The 16,707-nt window shown below is 38.7% G+C and overlaps 1 protein-coding gene across 5 annotated transcripts in view; it reads left to right on the top strand.

Annotated features, from left to right (window-relative positions):
• TMEM108 (transmembrane protein 108) overlaps positions 1–16,707 on the top strand; it is a 373,007-nt gene that overhangs the window by 100,935 nt on the left and 255,365 nt on the right. For 2 of the 5 annotated variants that reach the window (XM_063610729.1, XM_063610728.1), the window contains exon 3: positions 9,677–9,738. The exons of the other annotated variants lie outside the window; for them this stretch is intronic. The gene's annotated coding sequence lies outside the window, so the exon portion shown is untranslated. The remainder of the gene's footprint in view (positions 1–9,676; positions 9,739–16,707) is intronic. 5 annotated transcript variants of the gene reach the window in all.

The following is a 16,707-nucleotide window of genomic DNA, read 5'->3' as shown; positions in this document are numbered from 1 at the left end:
ACTGCAAACTCTGCCTCCCAGGTTCACGCCATTCTCCTGCCTCAGCCTCCCAAGTAGCTGGGATTACAGTCACTTGCCACTGTGCCTGGCTAATTTTTTGTATTTTTAGTAGAGACGGGGTTTCACCGTGTTAGCCAGGTGGTCTCGATCTCCTGACCTTGTGATCCGCCCACCTCAGCCTCCCAAAGTGCTGGGATTACAGGCATGAGCCACCGCTCCTGGCCTCAGAGTTTTCTTTTTTTAAGCTGAATACTATACTATTTTATATATGTATACAGTATAGATTATATATATATGTATAAAGTCTAACTCACATTTTATTTGTGCATTCTAGTTACCTTTTAAAAATATATTTCTAATATTGCATTGTAAGGGAATGTTGGTATATCAGTCCTTTGCAATTTATTGAGGTTTTCTTTATAGCTTAGTCAGTTTTCAGAGTTAATATTTCACTAATTATTGTATTCAATATTCTATATATGTTCTATACATCTAAAAGTTAATTATGCTATTCAAATCTTTTTATCTTTACTGACTTTTTTTATCTGCTGAAGCTATCAATTACTAGGAGAGTTGTATTGCAGTTTCTCCCTCTGGTGATGGATTTGTCTATTTCTCTTAATTGCCATGTGTGATATAATAAGAAATATATATTTGGTCACTGCCCTCAGTTCCTGACACAGCTCCTAAAATGCTTGTAATTTCCTGAGTAATAGGGGTGCTTATTAACGCTATTTCTTCCCCCCTTTCTTCTTGCTGTCTCTTGTTTTTTTTTTAATTATTATTTTTATGATAAAAGATTGTTTTATTTCAACAGCTTTAGGAGTACATGTGGTATTTTTGGCTACATGGATGAGTTGTAGAGTGGTGAAGTCTGGATTTAGTGTAAACTGTCACCTGAATAATATGCATTGTACTCAACAGGTATTTTTTCATCCCTCACCCCCGTCCCAACCTCCCAGCTTCTGAGTCTGTAGTATCCATTATACTACTCTGTCTGCCTTCGCATACCCATCTTGCTGTCTTTTGAATTGATAAGTCTTTCTTCCTCACTCCAAGTCCCCCCTACCTGTTTAGAGGTTGTTTGCTCTATGTCTATCTTCTTCCTTAGTAGCTGCTCCTGCTATTTTAACAGGCATCTTTTAAAAAAAAAAATCGCTATTTGAATGTGCTCCAAAATTCAAAGACATGTCTCTCTGGCTTTTCTATTTTTCCTCCACAAATTACACATTTTTCTTATAGTTTTAAACAATGTTTTCCTTTTCCCATTTATCAATATCTTCTCTCATTGTTACTTTCTTCCATTTCAAGGTTTTCATCTGCTATCATTTTTTTTTTTTTCTGCAGTACGTACTTTAGAATTTCCTTTAGCGGGTCTTTCTCTCTTCTAATAGCAAACTCCATAATAGACATCAGTGATACAGAGATAAATAAGGCTCACTCTCATACAATATGTAATTGCAATGTAAACTAAGTACAAAATTAGAGGTTAGGACAAAGTGTTGAGAGCACAGAGAGGGGAGACTAACTCTAGAGAGTGAGAAGGGCATCTCAGGAACAATAAATGTACATGAAATTATGGAAGGCTATGAGTATATTCATGGAACATTCATCAGCTCAGTGGGCTGGAGCTTAGGCGCGGGTTGGTGCCAGATGGAGCTAGAGAGGTGAATTAGCTAGATGGTGGGCTGTGAAGAGCCTTAAATGCCAAATTGAATGCAACAGGGAATTGGGGGAGGTTTTAGGCCGGGGACTGGCATGATTAGATGCATTATTTAGAGGTAAACTGTGTGACTGCATGGAGGGCCATGAGCTGCAATAGTCACCTAAGAGGAAGCTGAGTAACTAAAGGAAGGCAAAGCAAGGATAATGAAGAGAAGAAAAGAAATTTTAAAAGACATTCATGAGGTAAAATCTTAACAGATTCAAAGTGTAGAGCACTGGAGGATGTACTCCAGGGACTCTAATTTGGAGGACCAGCAAGCTTGAAAGCACAGGAAGGAGTGCTCATGTTTGGGAGTGGAGGGAGGGTGGCATTAGAGATCATGAGTTTAGTGTGTAGCATAAAACGTTTTATGTGCTTCAGGACAAATGGTGCATTGGTTTTAGAAGAATTAATATTTGAGATACTGGGGGGATATCTATGTGCTGAGAACTCTGCAACATTTTCTGATTATATTTGGCTGTTGTGGTCATTACTATTTTTCTTTTACTTTCTGAATTAGAATACAGATCTGGGTTTCAGGATGCAAAGTCTGTTTTCTGCAATGAAGTGTAATTAAATAATAGTTGGGGTTCAGTTACATTTTAAGTCAGAAACTTGAAATGTAGTCCTGCCTTCACTGTGTTTTGCAAAATTATTGATTCTGAGCACTGATTGCTCTTGACTGGTAGGACCTCTTGTTTTGTGTCTGTTTTTATCTTAGCACTGTTTTCAGGCTGACAAATGTGACCCAGATTGTCTAAGAGCATCTGTCAAGACAGGAGAGAAGGAAGACAGGGCAAGAGAAGAGGGGAGGGAAAAACATACTTCATTTAATTAAAAAAAGTATTTGCAGGGCTTATGCCTCCTACCTGCTCTCTTTAGCTAGCAAGATCAGATTCTCCCCTAGAGATTGCTTCCTGGCCTGTAAGCCCAGACTAGGGCTTTCTTTTTGATGCGTTGAGTCATCACAGTATTTCTGTGACTTATTATTTACTCACATGTAATAATTGCAGTGAGCACTACTGAGAATTGAGAGGAGCTTCTTCCTACCAGGGTGTGAAGTAGTTTTGACAGCAGGTGTGGTGTGTCAGCCTGAAACCTGAACAGGGCATCACCTTTTACCTGGTGCCATCACAGAGTGCTCCAGATTTGGGTAGGAAGAGGATCCCATCACATCCAGGCGTCTCTTAACAGAGGAAAGGGAGCTGATCAGGGAGTTTTGAAAACAAATTATGCTATAAAATGTTTTACTTGGAGAGCTGTGCTCTGGCAGCATCCTGTTCTGAAATAATTCCTAGCCTTTTATGTGGTTGGTGGTGGCTGATCCATGGAATCCTGCTGTGTCGCTCAGCTGCTATTAAAATATTGGATCAAAGAAATGACTCAGGAGGAAAAGTGTCAAGTAAAATTTAATCATTTCATCCTTGCTGAAAGATAGAATTTGAGTTGTTAAATTGCAGAATTAGTCCTGGAGTTTTTGTTGTTGTTGTTGTTGTTAGAAATTAGTTATGATAAGAAGTTGTATTCCTACATCTGCATACAGACAGTGTTTATCACTAGCACCTATCTCTGGTTGGCATCAGTAAGGCAGAAAGTGAGAAGTGGTGACATATGTGAACGCATGAACAATGCTAGGCATTGTACCTAAATTATCTCATTTAATCTATTGTACAATAAAGGAAACTCAGAGATGCTCAGAGACTAAAGACGCCATCCGAAGTTACTGAGCAGGCACATGGCAACCATAGTTCAAACGCAGTGTAATTGTTGGCAAAATCTATACCACACTGCCGTCAGTCATCTTTCAGTATTTTTTTCTAATTTGAAAGAGCAGATGTGGTTTCCATGATGAATTAGTTTCACCCAGGTGTCTTCCTTTGATAGAAACACCATCCGGTCATGCCTGCCCCAGATTCCCAGCCTTCTATCCCCAGATGCTGTCTTCAAGTAACAAAGGAAGGAAAACATCTGAAGGGGCTCACTCTGTTCTTTGCTTTGAACTGTTTCTTGACTGCCTGTTAGACCATTTGTCAGGTATGTTTTTAAACTATTACAGTTTCTGGCTATCCTTGTCACAAGGATAGATTACACAAGGTTCTCAGCAGCAAAGATGTCAGCTGTACAAATACAAGGATTTGGTCCTTGTTTTTCCTAGTGGTTTAAAATTGACTAAAGGCCAAGGATGGGTCAAATGTCAAGCTGTCAGGAAAGGCAGGAACATATAAAGGTTGTCTTGGGAGCAGGTTTCCTTGGTGCCCACCCAAAGTGGCTTCCTGCATTCTACAAAGCTTAGGGGAAAACAGCATTTAATTTACATGGAGTGTTCTGTCGTCTCCAAGAGAACTTAAAATCACTTGCTTGAACAAGCAGAATTTACAATAAGAGGGCTTGAGAACATGAATGGATAGCCTTTTGTTATGGAAACAAGTTGTGTTATACAGATGAAAATGTTAATAGTTTTGGATGGCAATTGGAACTGGAGCTTATAGCTATGCATGGTTGTTTTCCCTGGGACTTTTAGATACCCAACCAAAAGAGTAGAGTATTTTTAGCCAGGTTGTCACCCACAAAGAAAATAAAATGAAGATCTAGGACTAGGAATCCGGAGTTGAGAAAAAGAGGAACAGAAAGTGAGAGGATTGGTTACAAGCAATGACCATTTACAGAACAGGTGTGACTCATTCTCCAAGGTAGAGTTTATCACCTTACCCCACAAAGAATGACTTTCTGGAGAACCCATATTGGTCTCTTCCTTTATAAGACTTCACAGGAGAAAAAGGAGTGAAAAGTAAGAGAGACTATCAAACTTGTCCAACCCAGGGCCTGTGGGCTGCATGTGGCGGCCCAGGACAGCTTTGAATGTGGCCCAACACAAATCCATAAACTTTCTTAAAACATTATGAGATTTTTTTGTATGTGGTTTTTTTTTCTAAGATCATCAGCTGTTGTTAGTGTACTTTATGTGTGGCCCAAGATAATTTGTCAAAAGATTGGACATCCCTGCCAAAGATTGAGGAAGTTCATGTATTCAGATAAGTTCTAACTTACCTGACCAATTTTTGTTTGTTAATTTTATGCCACCTTTTTGCAGTTAAGTGGATTTTGGCATAGTTGCAGGGGCCATTTGTACTAACCTCTGTTGATTTTTTTTTCTTTTTTTTTTTTTTATACTTTAAGTTCTGGGGTACATGTGTAGAATGTGCAGGTTTGTTACATAGGTATACACGTGCCATGGTGGTTTGCGGCACCCATCAACCCGTGTTCATCTACATTAGATATTTGTCCTAATGCTCTCCCTCCCCTAGCTCCCTACCCCCCAACAGGCCCCGGTATGTGACGTTCCCCTCCCTGTGTCCAAGTGTTCTCATTGTTCAACTCCTACTTATGAGTGAGAACATGCAGTGTTCGGTTTTCTGTTCTTGTGTTAGTTTGCTGAGAATGACTGTTTCCAGCTTCATGTCCCTGCAAAGGACATGAACTCATCCTTTTTAATGGCTGCAAAGTATTCCATGGTGTATATGTGCCACATTTTCTTTATCCAGTCTATCATTGATGGACATTTGGGTTGGTCCCAAGTCTTTGCTGTTGTGAATAGTGCTGCAATAAACATACGTGTGCATGTGTCTTTATAGTAGAATGATTTATAATCCCTTGGATATATACCCAGTAATGGGATTGCTGGGTCAATCTGTCTATCTGACAAAGGGCCAATATCCAGAATCTACAAAGAACTTAAACAAATTTACAAGAAAAAAACAACCTCTGTTGATTTTCTACCAACTTTTTAGAAACTCGTGTTCTTAAAGTGTTCAGAGGCCTTGTGTTTCTCATCTGTGTAATAAAGGAGGTGATATAGATGACCCATAGTGTATGATTTGTGACTCCAGAAAATAGTTATAAGTGAATTCAGGTATCATTTGATGTACTAGACACCCAATGACCAATGACAAAGGACAGGTAGTTCTCTAGAGCCCTGTCTGGTCTTTCCTGTGTACACACAGCTTTAAGCATTTGCCCAGCCTTGTATACCTTTAGAGATAAGGGGATCTTTAAAAGGCTGTCTTTAGTGCTTTCCTTCCCTGGATTTTCTTATTAAATTTCTGGCTGCTCTGCCATTTTGTGTTTGCTTGTTCCAACCAGTATCAAAACCTAGGCTAGCCTTGATGTTAGGCTGTCCTGATTGCTTGCCACTGTGACACCTCTTATTTCTGATAGTACCCTGGGCACTGTTTTCCATGCCCTGTTCCAAATATAGTCAGCCCCCTCCAGCAGGGCAGTGGGAGCTGCCTGCCCACATAGTCTTCCTCATCTGCTGAGGCTGGGATAGGACTTTCAGGTAATGGAGCTAAGGTGTGAGGGGGAAGAGGGTAGGAGCAGTCCCTGGGGAAGATGTCACAGATTCCACTGTTGTTACTAAGGTTCAGTAGGTTTTCTTGATAAATCCTTTTTAATTTGTTATATGCCATTGATCAGTTTTTAGAATCTTAATTTGGTTGTTTTTGACAACTGTGCCCACTTTTATCATTGCCCTTTGGGGAAAAGATTTGCCGAGCTCCTCATTAAGCCATTCCAGAAATCCCACCTCTTTTTCATATATTTATAAGTTTTCTTTAAAACTTATTTTACAACTGAGTTCAGATTAGTGCATGGACATTATAGTTGTAAACATCTTGAGTCTCTTCAATTATCTCCTATGAGCCCTGCAGGTGCAATTTACCATGACTTGGCCCTAAAGCATACTGATTTAATGAACACAGTCAGCTATATATATTCCTTGATGATCTGTTGGTAATTTGAAAGATCATATCAACAGACATTATTCTGAATGGTAGAGTTGTGAAGAATTGTGTCCTGTGAATTTTGCAATTCAGAGGACAGATTGATTAGAAAGAAGATATTCGGTTGGATAATATTTTACTTCAATAAATCTGGCAAATTTATAAGATTTTTTTTGAGAAAAGGTCTAGGCAGGATACAGTTGTGGTAAAGAGTCTTTTAAAAGCATCCTCACAAAACAGAAATTAAGTACCAGATTGGTTGCCATGATCTCAAAGTAGTCATTTATTCCCTTCTATTTTCTGTATTCCATAAGAAGTCTTAAGCTTTTAATCACATTTGAGTGATAGCAACATATCACAGTACCAGAAGACAGGAAATTAAAATGAAGTCTGGCTCTAAGAATGGGATAGAAACTAGTCATAATTCTAATCAAAAGTTATTTTATTTTCTAATTTTTAATAATTATATATTGTGATTTAAAAAATTTTTAAATATGTGCACATGCCCCTCTCCTTCAAATTTTATGTGTGCCAATCATGGGCTCCATTTTGGCAGTGAAATGGCTGTGCATGTCACAGTAGACTAGGGGAGAGGTACTGACTATAGAGGTTCACTCCAAAAGGATCCAGCCTACCAAATCATAGTAATGTTGCTCATATCTTTTGTGAATCTAAATTATTAAAATGAAGGTTAAAATCATACCATTTAAGGGGTAAGGTTAATACTCAGGAGATTTTGAGGCCAAATAGTCTCATCTCTTTTGGGCACAGATCTCTCTAATGGTTAGGTTGTTTCCAGAGCTATGGTGCCAGCAGTGCCATTGTGGTTGAAGCAGGCCCACAGCTGATGCCTTGGATACTGAGAGTAAGGCTCATCTCCAGGTCAGTGAAGCTTGCTGAGAGCCAGAGATAAAGGATGAGGGCCTGAACTATAGGGCTGTACTAGAACTCATTTGGGAACCTAGACATAAACCTCATTCACAGGGTTGGGGCAAGTGCGGCAGGATTGGCAAAAGAAAACTGCAAGGAGGTAGGCAGGTGGTGTGCAGGAGTCCAATTTAGTCACCTTAGATATACCTGGGCAAGAGCAGAAAAAGTAACCTCAGACCCTACCTGTCCATGGGATGGGCTGTATTAATATTCAGATAAGTAAGGTGGGATGAACCTGCTGGTAAAAGGCTTTCAGAGCATGTAACTGGATGAGGTGTAAGCCAGGGACTGACCTGTGTGGTCTACCCTGTGCCAATGAGATGTCATTGTCTCTATTCATAATGACAATTGAACAATCCCTGCTGCTGACACAAATACCACAAGGCCCAAACAATATAAAACAAAATATATCCCCTTTTATTTTCATGGTTATCATTATTGCTATTAATAAAAAGAAAGGACGTTGGGTTAGTGGGCATGACCCTGGAATGGAAGTTGAAACTTAGTGCTTGGCCCATTAAGACATTACAGAAAAAAATCATATAATTGGAATGAATCTCATTTTCCCACTGTCCTTGTTATTATTGGACAAGATTTCTCAACCCTAATACAATGAACATTTTGGACCAGATAATTCTTTGTTATGGGGAGAAGAGGGGCAGGCTGTCTTGTGTGTTGAATATTTAGGAATGTCTCTAGTCTCGACCCACCATATCTCAGTAGCACTCCCCTTCCCCATCGTGACAACCAAAAATGTCTCCAGACATTGTCATATATATTCTGGGGGGCAAAATTGTCCCCCGTTAAGAACCACTGCTGAAAAGATACAAAAGAAGCTTGTGTAAGATATGACTTTGTCCTTAAAGAATTCACAAACCTGTTAGGTGAACACACCTAATATAATATAATCCATATACATGGATAATGTGGTAAAAGTTAAATTTGGAACAGCGAATTTCTCAACTTACACATAAAAAGAGTTAAAAGCAGAATATGAGATTAGCTGTGGACAGGAAGGGTGCTGAGGAGCCAGGGATAGAAACAGCATTTGAGGATGGACAGCATTCAGCATATTTAGGGGAGATGAGGTGGGCAGCTCAGCTAGAGGAACAGGAGCAAGTATGTTTGTCAAGGTCCATGAGAACATTACCTGCTCAGGGTGGATGTGTGTGCTGGGAAGTGGAGGCAGGAGGCTGCACCAGGCTGCTGCTATCCTGGAGCACAGTTCCACACTCCACATGTCCCTGCTCCCTAAAACATCACATCCCAGGCATAAAGTTAGTTCTAGAAATCAGGCCTTACAAGTATTGGTGATTCTACTTTTCTCCTCTCCCCATGTGATTAAGTGTGATAATAAAACACCTGCTAATACTTTAATTCACAATCTGTGCCCCCTCATTAGGGATTCTACTTGATAAGGCTGTTAGTGTAGTATAATTATAACTAACACTTATTAAATTCTCACTATGTTCCAAGCAGTGTTCTAAATGCTTTACATGTCTCAATTATTTTCCCAACAGCCCTAGTTGTAGTATGTTGTCATTTTCTCAGTTTTCAGAATGAGGAAACTGAGGTGTGAAGAGGTTATACCTTGAATATGCCCAAGATTGTGCACCTAATAAGTGGCATAAACAGCATTTGAATCCAGATGGTCTGGCTCCAGTGTACTTTTAACCCATATTATACCCCTTCTCCATCCATGCTGATAAAATTGTGTATGTGACATAGATAGCAAAAAAACTACATAGAAAAAAGAAACAACTGTATGGTGCTGATGGAATTACTGGTTCATATCCAGAGCTCTGGCCTCTGAAAAATCCAAAACTGTCCATGAAGCATGGGCTTATCTTCAGGGAGTTTACATTCCAGGGGTGAATTGAAAAGAAGCTCTGGGTTTGGAATTAATATCACATAAATTACTTGGATATATTCAGGATTAGGAATATTGGTGTACCTAATCTGAATCTTTTAAAATGGGAATGCTTGGATCTGTCTTATTTCCAGATTTCATAGATTAATGTATTCAATTCATATTCCCCAGGATATTAAAGTACAGTGCATTCATCTGGAGCTGTTTAAAAAAGAAAAAAAAGAGTGCTTTATGTTTGTATAGGTCATCTTCAATTGCATCATTTAATTTTATCATAACAGCTCCAGAAGCAAAACTGCTTATGAGGCATAAGAGTTTGCATTAATCTTTTCATTCCTTTACCTTTTATTATTGCCTTGTATGGTGAAAAGGTGTCATAATTCTGTTTTACAGATGAGGAAACAGAGGCACAGAGAGATGAAGCCAATTACCCAAGAAGGCAGAAACAGATTTAGGTGTGTAATTCTCCTGAGCTCCCTGGGTAGATCCTAAATCTGCTGCACTGAAATGGGCTGCAGGGGAGGCCAGACAGCCAATATGGTTTCCTTCCTACACAAAGACTCCATGCTCAGCCTTGACCAGGCTGGTGTCTTGCCAGCCCCAGCACATGCCCTTCTCTGCCTTCACTCATTCCCTGACCTGCATTGCTTCCTCTTTTCTCTGATACTCTAAGTTATGAACATTCTACAAGGGAAAGGAACGCTCACTTTTATTTTATTTTATTTTGCTTTAAGTTCTGGGGTACATGTGCAGAATGTGTAGGTTTGTTACATAGGTATACACATGCCATGGTGGTTTGCTGTACCCATCAAACTGTCATCTACATTAGGTATTTCTCCTAATGCTGTCTCTCCCCTAGCGCCCCACACCCTGACAGGCCCCGGTGTGTGATGTTCCCCTCCCTGTGTCCATGTGTTCTCACTGTTCAACTTCCACTTATGAGTGAGAACATGTGCGTTTGGTTTTCTGTTCCTGTGTTAGTTTGCTGAGAATGATGGTTTCCAGCTTCATCCATGTCCCTGCAAAGGACACGAACTCATCCTTTTTTTTTTTCTTATCATAATTTTAAATTTTTATTATTATTATTATTATTATTATACTTTAAGTTTTAGGGTACATGTGCACAATGTGCAGGTTTGTTACATATGTATCCATGTGCCATGTTGGTGTGCTGCACCCATTAACTCGTCATTTAGCATTAGGTTTATCTCCTAAAGCTGTCCCTCCCCCCTCCCCCAACCCCACAACAGTCCCCGGAGTGTGATGTTCCCCTTCCTGTGTCCATGTGTTCTCATTGTTCAATTCCCACCTATGAGTGAGAACATGTGTTGTTTGGTTTTTTGTCCTTGCGATAGTTTACTGAGAATGATGGTTTCCAGTTTCATTCATGTCCCTACAAAGGACATGAACTCATCATTTTTTATGGCTACATAGTATTCCATGGTGTATATGTGCCACATTTTCTTAATCCAGTCTATCGTTGTTGGACATTTGGGTTGGGTCCAAGTCTTTGCTATTGTGACTCATCCTTCTTAATGGTTGCATAGTATTCCATGGTGTATATGTGCCACATTTTCTTTATCCAGTCTATCATTGAGGGGCATTTGGGTTGGTTCCAAGTCTTTGCTATTGTGAATAGTGTCTCAGTAAACATACGTGTGCATATGTCTTTATAGTAGAATGATTTATAATCCTTTGGGTATATACCCAGTAATGGGATTACTGGGTCAAGTGGTATTTCTAGTTCTAGATCCTTGAGGAATTGTCATACTGTCTTCCACAATGGCTGAACTAATTTACACTCCTACCAACAGTGTGAAAGCGTTCCTGTTTCTCCACATCCTCTCCAGCATCTGTTGTTTCCTTTTTAATGATTGCCATTCTAACTGGCGTGAGATGGTATCTCATTGTGCTTTTGATTTGCATTTCCCTAATGACCAGTGATGAGCTTTTTTTCATGTTTGTTGGCTGCATAAATGTCTTAGAAGTGTCTGTTCATGTCCTTCACCCACTTTTTGATGGGGTTGTTTGTTTTTTTCCTGTAAATTTGTGTAAGTTCCTTGTAGATTCTGAATATTAGCCCTTTGTCAGATGGATAGATTGCAAAAATTTTCTCCCATTCTGTAGGTTGCCTATTCACTCTGATGATAGTTTCTTTCGCTATGCAGAAGCTCTTTAGTTTAATTAAATTCCATTTGTCAATGTTGGCTTTTGTTGCCATTGCTTTTGGTGTTTTAGTCACAAAGTCTTTGCCCATGCCTATGTCGTGAATGGTATTGCCTAGGTTTTCCTATAGGGTTTTTATGGTTTTAGGTCTTTCATTTAAGTCTTTAATCCATCTTGAATTAATTTTTGTATAAGATGTAAAGAAGGGGTCCAATTTCAGTTTTCTGCATATGACTAGCCAGTTTTCTGCATATGACTACTAGTTTTCCCAGTATCTTTTATTAAATAGGAAATCCTTTCCCCATTTCTTGTTTTTGTCAGGTTTGTCAAAGGTCAAATGGTTGTAGATGTGTGGTGTTATTTCTGAGGCCTCTGTTTTGTTCCATTGGTCTATATATCTGTTTTGGAACCAGTAACATGCTGTTTTGGTTACTGTAGCCTTGTAGTATAGTTTGAAGTCAGGTAGCATGATGCCTCCAGCTTTATTCTTTTTGCTTAGGATTATCTTGGCTATACAGGCTCTTTTTTGGTTCCATATGGAGTTTAAAGTAGTTTTTTTTTCTAATTCTGTGAAGAAAGTCAATGGAAGTTTGATGGGGATAGCATTGAATCTATAAATTACTTTGGGCAGCATGGCCATTTTCACAATATTGGTTCTTCCTATTCATGAGCATGGAATGTTTTTCCTTTTGTTTGTGTCTGCTCTTATTTTGTTGAGCAGTGGTTTGTAGTTCTCCTTGAAGAGATCCTTCACATCCCTTGTAAGTTGTATTCCTAGGTATTTTATTCTCTTTGTAGCAGTTGTGAATAAGAGTTCACTCATGATTTGGCTCTCTGTTTGTCTGTTATTGGCGTATAGGAATGCTTGTGATTTTTGCACACTAATTTTGTACCTTGAGACTTTGCTGATGTTGCCTATCAGCTTGAGGAGATTTTGGGCTGAGATGATGGGGTTTTCTGAATAGACAATCATGTCATCTGCAAACAGAGACAGTTTGACTTCCTCTCTTCCTATCTGAATACGCTTTATTTCTTTCTCTTGCCTGATTGTCCTGGCCAGAACTTCCAATACTATGTTGAATAGGAGTGGTGAGAGAGGGCATCTTTGTCTTGTGCCGGTTTTCAAAGGGAATGCTTCCAGCTTTGGCCCATTCAGTATGATACTGGCTGTGGGTTTGTCATAAATAGCTCTTACTGTTTTGAGATACGTTCCATCAATACCTGGTTTATTGGGAGTTTTTAGCATGAAGGGATGTTGAGTTTTATTGAAGGCATTTTCTGCATCTATTGAGATAATCATATGGTTTTTGTCATTGGTTCTGTTTATGTGATGGATTACATTGATTGATTTATGTATGTTGAACCAGCCTTGCATCCTTGGGATGAAGCTGACTTGATCATGGTGGATAAGCTATCTGATGTACTGCTGGATTAGATTTGCCAGTATTTTATTGAGGATTTTCACATCAATGTTCGTCAGGGGTATTGGCCTGATGTTTTCTTTTTTTGTAGTGTTTCTGACAGGTTTTGGTATCAGGATGATGCTGGACTCATAAAATGAGTTAGGGAGGAGTCCCTCTTTTTCTATTGTTTGGGATAGTTTCAGAAGGAACAGAAGCAGCTCCTCTTTGTACCTCTGGTAGAATTCGGCTGTGAATCTGTCTGGTCATGGGCTTTTTTTAGTTGGTAGGCTATTAATTACTGCCTCAATTTCAGAACTTGTTATTGGTCTATTCAGGGATTTGACTTCTTCCTGGTTTAGTCTTGGGAGGGTGTATGTGTCCAGGAATTTATCAGATTCTTCTAGATTTTCTAGTTTATTTGCATAGAGGTGTTTATAGTATTTTCTGATGGTAGTTTGTATTTCTGTGGGATCAGTGTTGATATCCCTTTTATCATTTTTTATTGTGTCTATTTGATTCTTCTCTCTTTTCTTCTTTATTAATCTGGCTAGTGCTATCTATTTTATTAATCTTTTGAAAAAACCAGCTATTGGATTCATTGATTTTTTGAAGGGTTTTTCTTGTCTCTCTGTCCTTCAGTTCTCCTCTGATCTTAGTTATTTCTTGTCTTCTGCTAGCTTTTGAATTCGTTTGCTCTTGCTTCTCTAGTTCTTTTAATTGTGATATTAGGGTGTCGATTGTAGATCTTTCCTGCTTTCTCCTGTGGGCATTTAGTACTGTACATTTTCCTCTAAACACTGCTTTAGCTGTGTCCCAGAGATTCTGGTCCGTTGTGTCTTTGTTCTCATAGGAAAGTTTCAAAGAACTTATTTATTTCTGCCTTAATTTTGTTATTTACTCAGTAGTCATTCAGGAGCAGGTTTTCAGTTCCATGCAGTTGTGTGGGTGTGAGTGAGTTTCTTAATCCTGAGTTGTAATTTGATTGCACTGTGGTGTGAGAGACTGTTTGTTATGATTTTCGTTATTTTGCATTTGCTTGTGTGTTCCCTTTTCTTTGAAACCTCTCCAGCATCTGTTATTTTTTGACTTTTTAACAAAAGCCATTCTGACTGGTGTGAGATGGTATCTCATTGTGGTTTTGATTTGCATTTCTCTAATGATTAGTAGTGTTGAGCATTTGTCCATATACTTGTTGGCCACATATATGTTTTCTTTTGAAAAATGTCTGTCCATGTCCTTTGCCCACTGTTTAATGGGGTTGTCTGTTTTTTGCTTGTAATAAAAATGTTGGCAACTTTCTTAACCCTCTTGAGCCTGAGGTTTCTCACCTGTAAAACGTAGTCAGTACAGCCTACTACCTGCTGCTGCAAAGATTTTATTTAAAGAATCTCAATGACCATGTCAGTATTTTCCCCTCTCAATCTGGCCTAAGACATACCTGCTTTGAGAAATCTTTTCTTTGCTTAAAATCTTTCTCTGATTAAGAACTCCCCTCCTCTGAATGCTGTGATAAATCCTATGGTGCTGGATTAAAGTTAGAAATATCAGTATGAACTCCTGTTTATTTTAATGCATATTTGGATAGCTAGCTACAGAAATACAAATATCTCTGTATACCTGCATTAACATACATACAAATATTTTCCAGCTGTATCCATGAAGAGCAGTGAACATTCCTAGTACCCAGATTTTGGTTTCTGAATATCATTTTCTGATAAAATAGCCCAGGGCTCCTTGGAGAAATGACTGATTCTAATACTGGGAGAGGAAAATACAAGAGGAACTGAGAGCATCTTTTGGTGTCAGAAAGTAAGGAAATGCTCAAGATTTAAACAGTACACTAAAAGGACACAGAAGCCAATCTGAAAGAACATCTAATGGCCAAAGCTAGGCAAATATAATAGCTACTTTTCTTGGGGCAGTTGGAAAATGTACAGGATAACTGAGGAGCCAGAGAGTCTGGTTTTGTTGTGGTAGTATTGCACTTTCATTTCTAGGAGCATTAATTAATAATAAAAAAAAATCTTCCTTGAGGATATGGACTGCTTACATCATATCATTATGCTTTCATTTAGGTGATGCTAACACTGGAAAAAGTCCAAGATTTCACTGGAAAGTTTTCCATGTGTTCAGAATATAAATCCATATTAACAGGGCTTCATCATGATATTTCTTAAATTATGTTCTTGATAGCAGTGATTCAAGAGAGCCTCTCAGCTTTTAAATGTGCCGGTAAGGTTAAAAAAAAAAATCCAAACATTGGTCAGGTATGGTGGCTCATGTCTGTAATCCCAACACTTTGGGAGGCTGAGGTGGGAGGATTACTTGAGCCCAGGAGTTTGTGACCAGCCTAGGCAACATAGCAAGACCCCATCTCTACAAAAAATAAATAAAATCAGCCAGGCATGGTGATGCATGCCTGTGATCCCAGCTACTCAGGAGGCTGAGGTCGGGGGATCACTTGACCCTGGGAGGCTGAGGCTGCAGTGAGCCAAAATTATGCCACTGCACTCCAGCCTGGGTGACAGAGGGAGACCCTGTCTCAAACAAAACAAAACAAAAACAACAAGAAAACACAAATATTTAACCTAGCTTATATAATAAGAGAAGAAAACACCTACATCAGTCAAGCTGGACTTCACTACCTGATATTACTCCATAAAAGAATGACCAATAGGAGCTTAGGTTTTAGGCCTTACTCAGTTGACTCAGCACCCCACAGGCCCTCAGATGAAACAGTTCACTTTTCCTGTCTACCCCCACCAACTTTCCTGAAAAATAATTGACAAATAAAAAATGTATACATTTAAGGTGTACACTGTCATGTTTCAAAATGTGAATACATTGTGAAGTGATTACCAAATCAAGCAAGTTAACATCCATCACCTCATATGCTCACCTTTTCTTTAATGTATGGTGAGAACACTAAAGATCTCTTAGCAAATTTTAAGTATACAATACATTATAATTAACTATAGTTACTATGCTGTATATTTGATCACCAGAACCCATCTTATAACTGAAAGTTTGTATCCTTTGATCCAAATCCCCACATTTTTCCCAGCCACTGACAACCACCATTCTACTCTGTTTCTATGAGTTCAAGTGCTTTAGACTCCACATGTGAGATCATACAGTATTTTTCTTTCTACACTGGCTTATTTCACTTAACATAACCTCCTCTAGGTTCATCTGTGTTTCTGCAAATGGCAGAATTTTCTTCTTTTTAAAGGCTGAATAGTATTCCCTCAGGTATATGTACCACAGATACACATACATAAGGGAATATATATATGTCTCAGGTACATATACATGAGGGAATACTATTTTTTACTCATTCATGTATGTGTACCAGATACATAAGGGAATATATATATATATATATATAGCTATTATAAAGGAATGCTATTTATATATATAAATAGCATTCCTTTATGTATATGTACCATATACATAAAGGAATGCTATTTTTTACTCATTCATCTCTCAGTGGACACTTAGGTTGTTTTCATATCTTGGCTATTATGAATAGTGCTGCAATAAACATGGGAGTGCACATATCTCTTTGACATACTGATTTCAATTATTTTGGATATATACCCAGAAGTAGGAGTGCAGGATCATATGGCAGCTCTGTTAGTTTTTTGAGGAAATATCCATACTGTTTTCCACAGTGGTTGTACCAGTTTACAATCCCAGCAACAGTGTACAAGGGTTCTCTTTTCTCTACACCCTCACCATCACTTGTTACCTTTTGACTTTTCGATAATAGCCTTTCTAGTAGATATGAAGTGATATTTCATTATGGTTTTGATTTGCATTTCTATGATGATTAGTGATGTTGAGTACCTTTTC

Source organism: Symphalangus syndactylus, chromosome 10, assembly GCF_028878055.3.
Source record: "Symphalangus syndactylus isolate Jambi chromosome 10, NHGRI_mSymSyn1-v2.1_pri, whole genome shotgun sequence".
In the NCBI taxonomy this organism is placed as follows: domain Eukaryota; kingdom Metazoa; phylum Chordata; class Mammalia; order Primates; family Hylobatidae; genus Symphalangus; species Symphalangus syndactylus.
The sequence above is the reverse complement of the archived record's forward strand: the minus strand, read 5'-3'. Positions and strand labels throughout refer to the sequence as shown.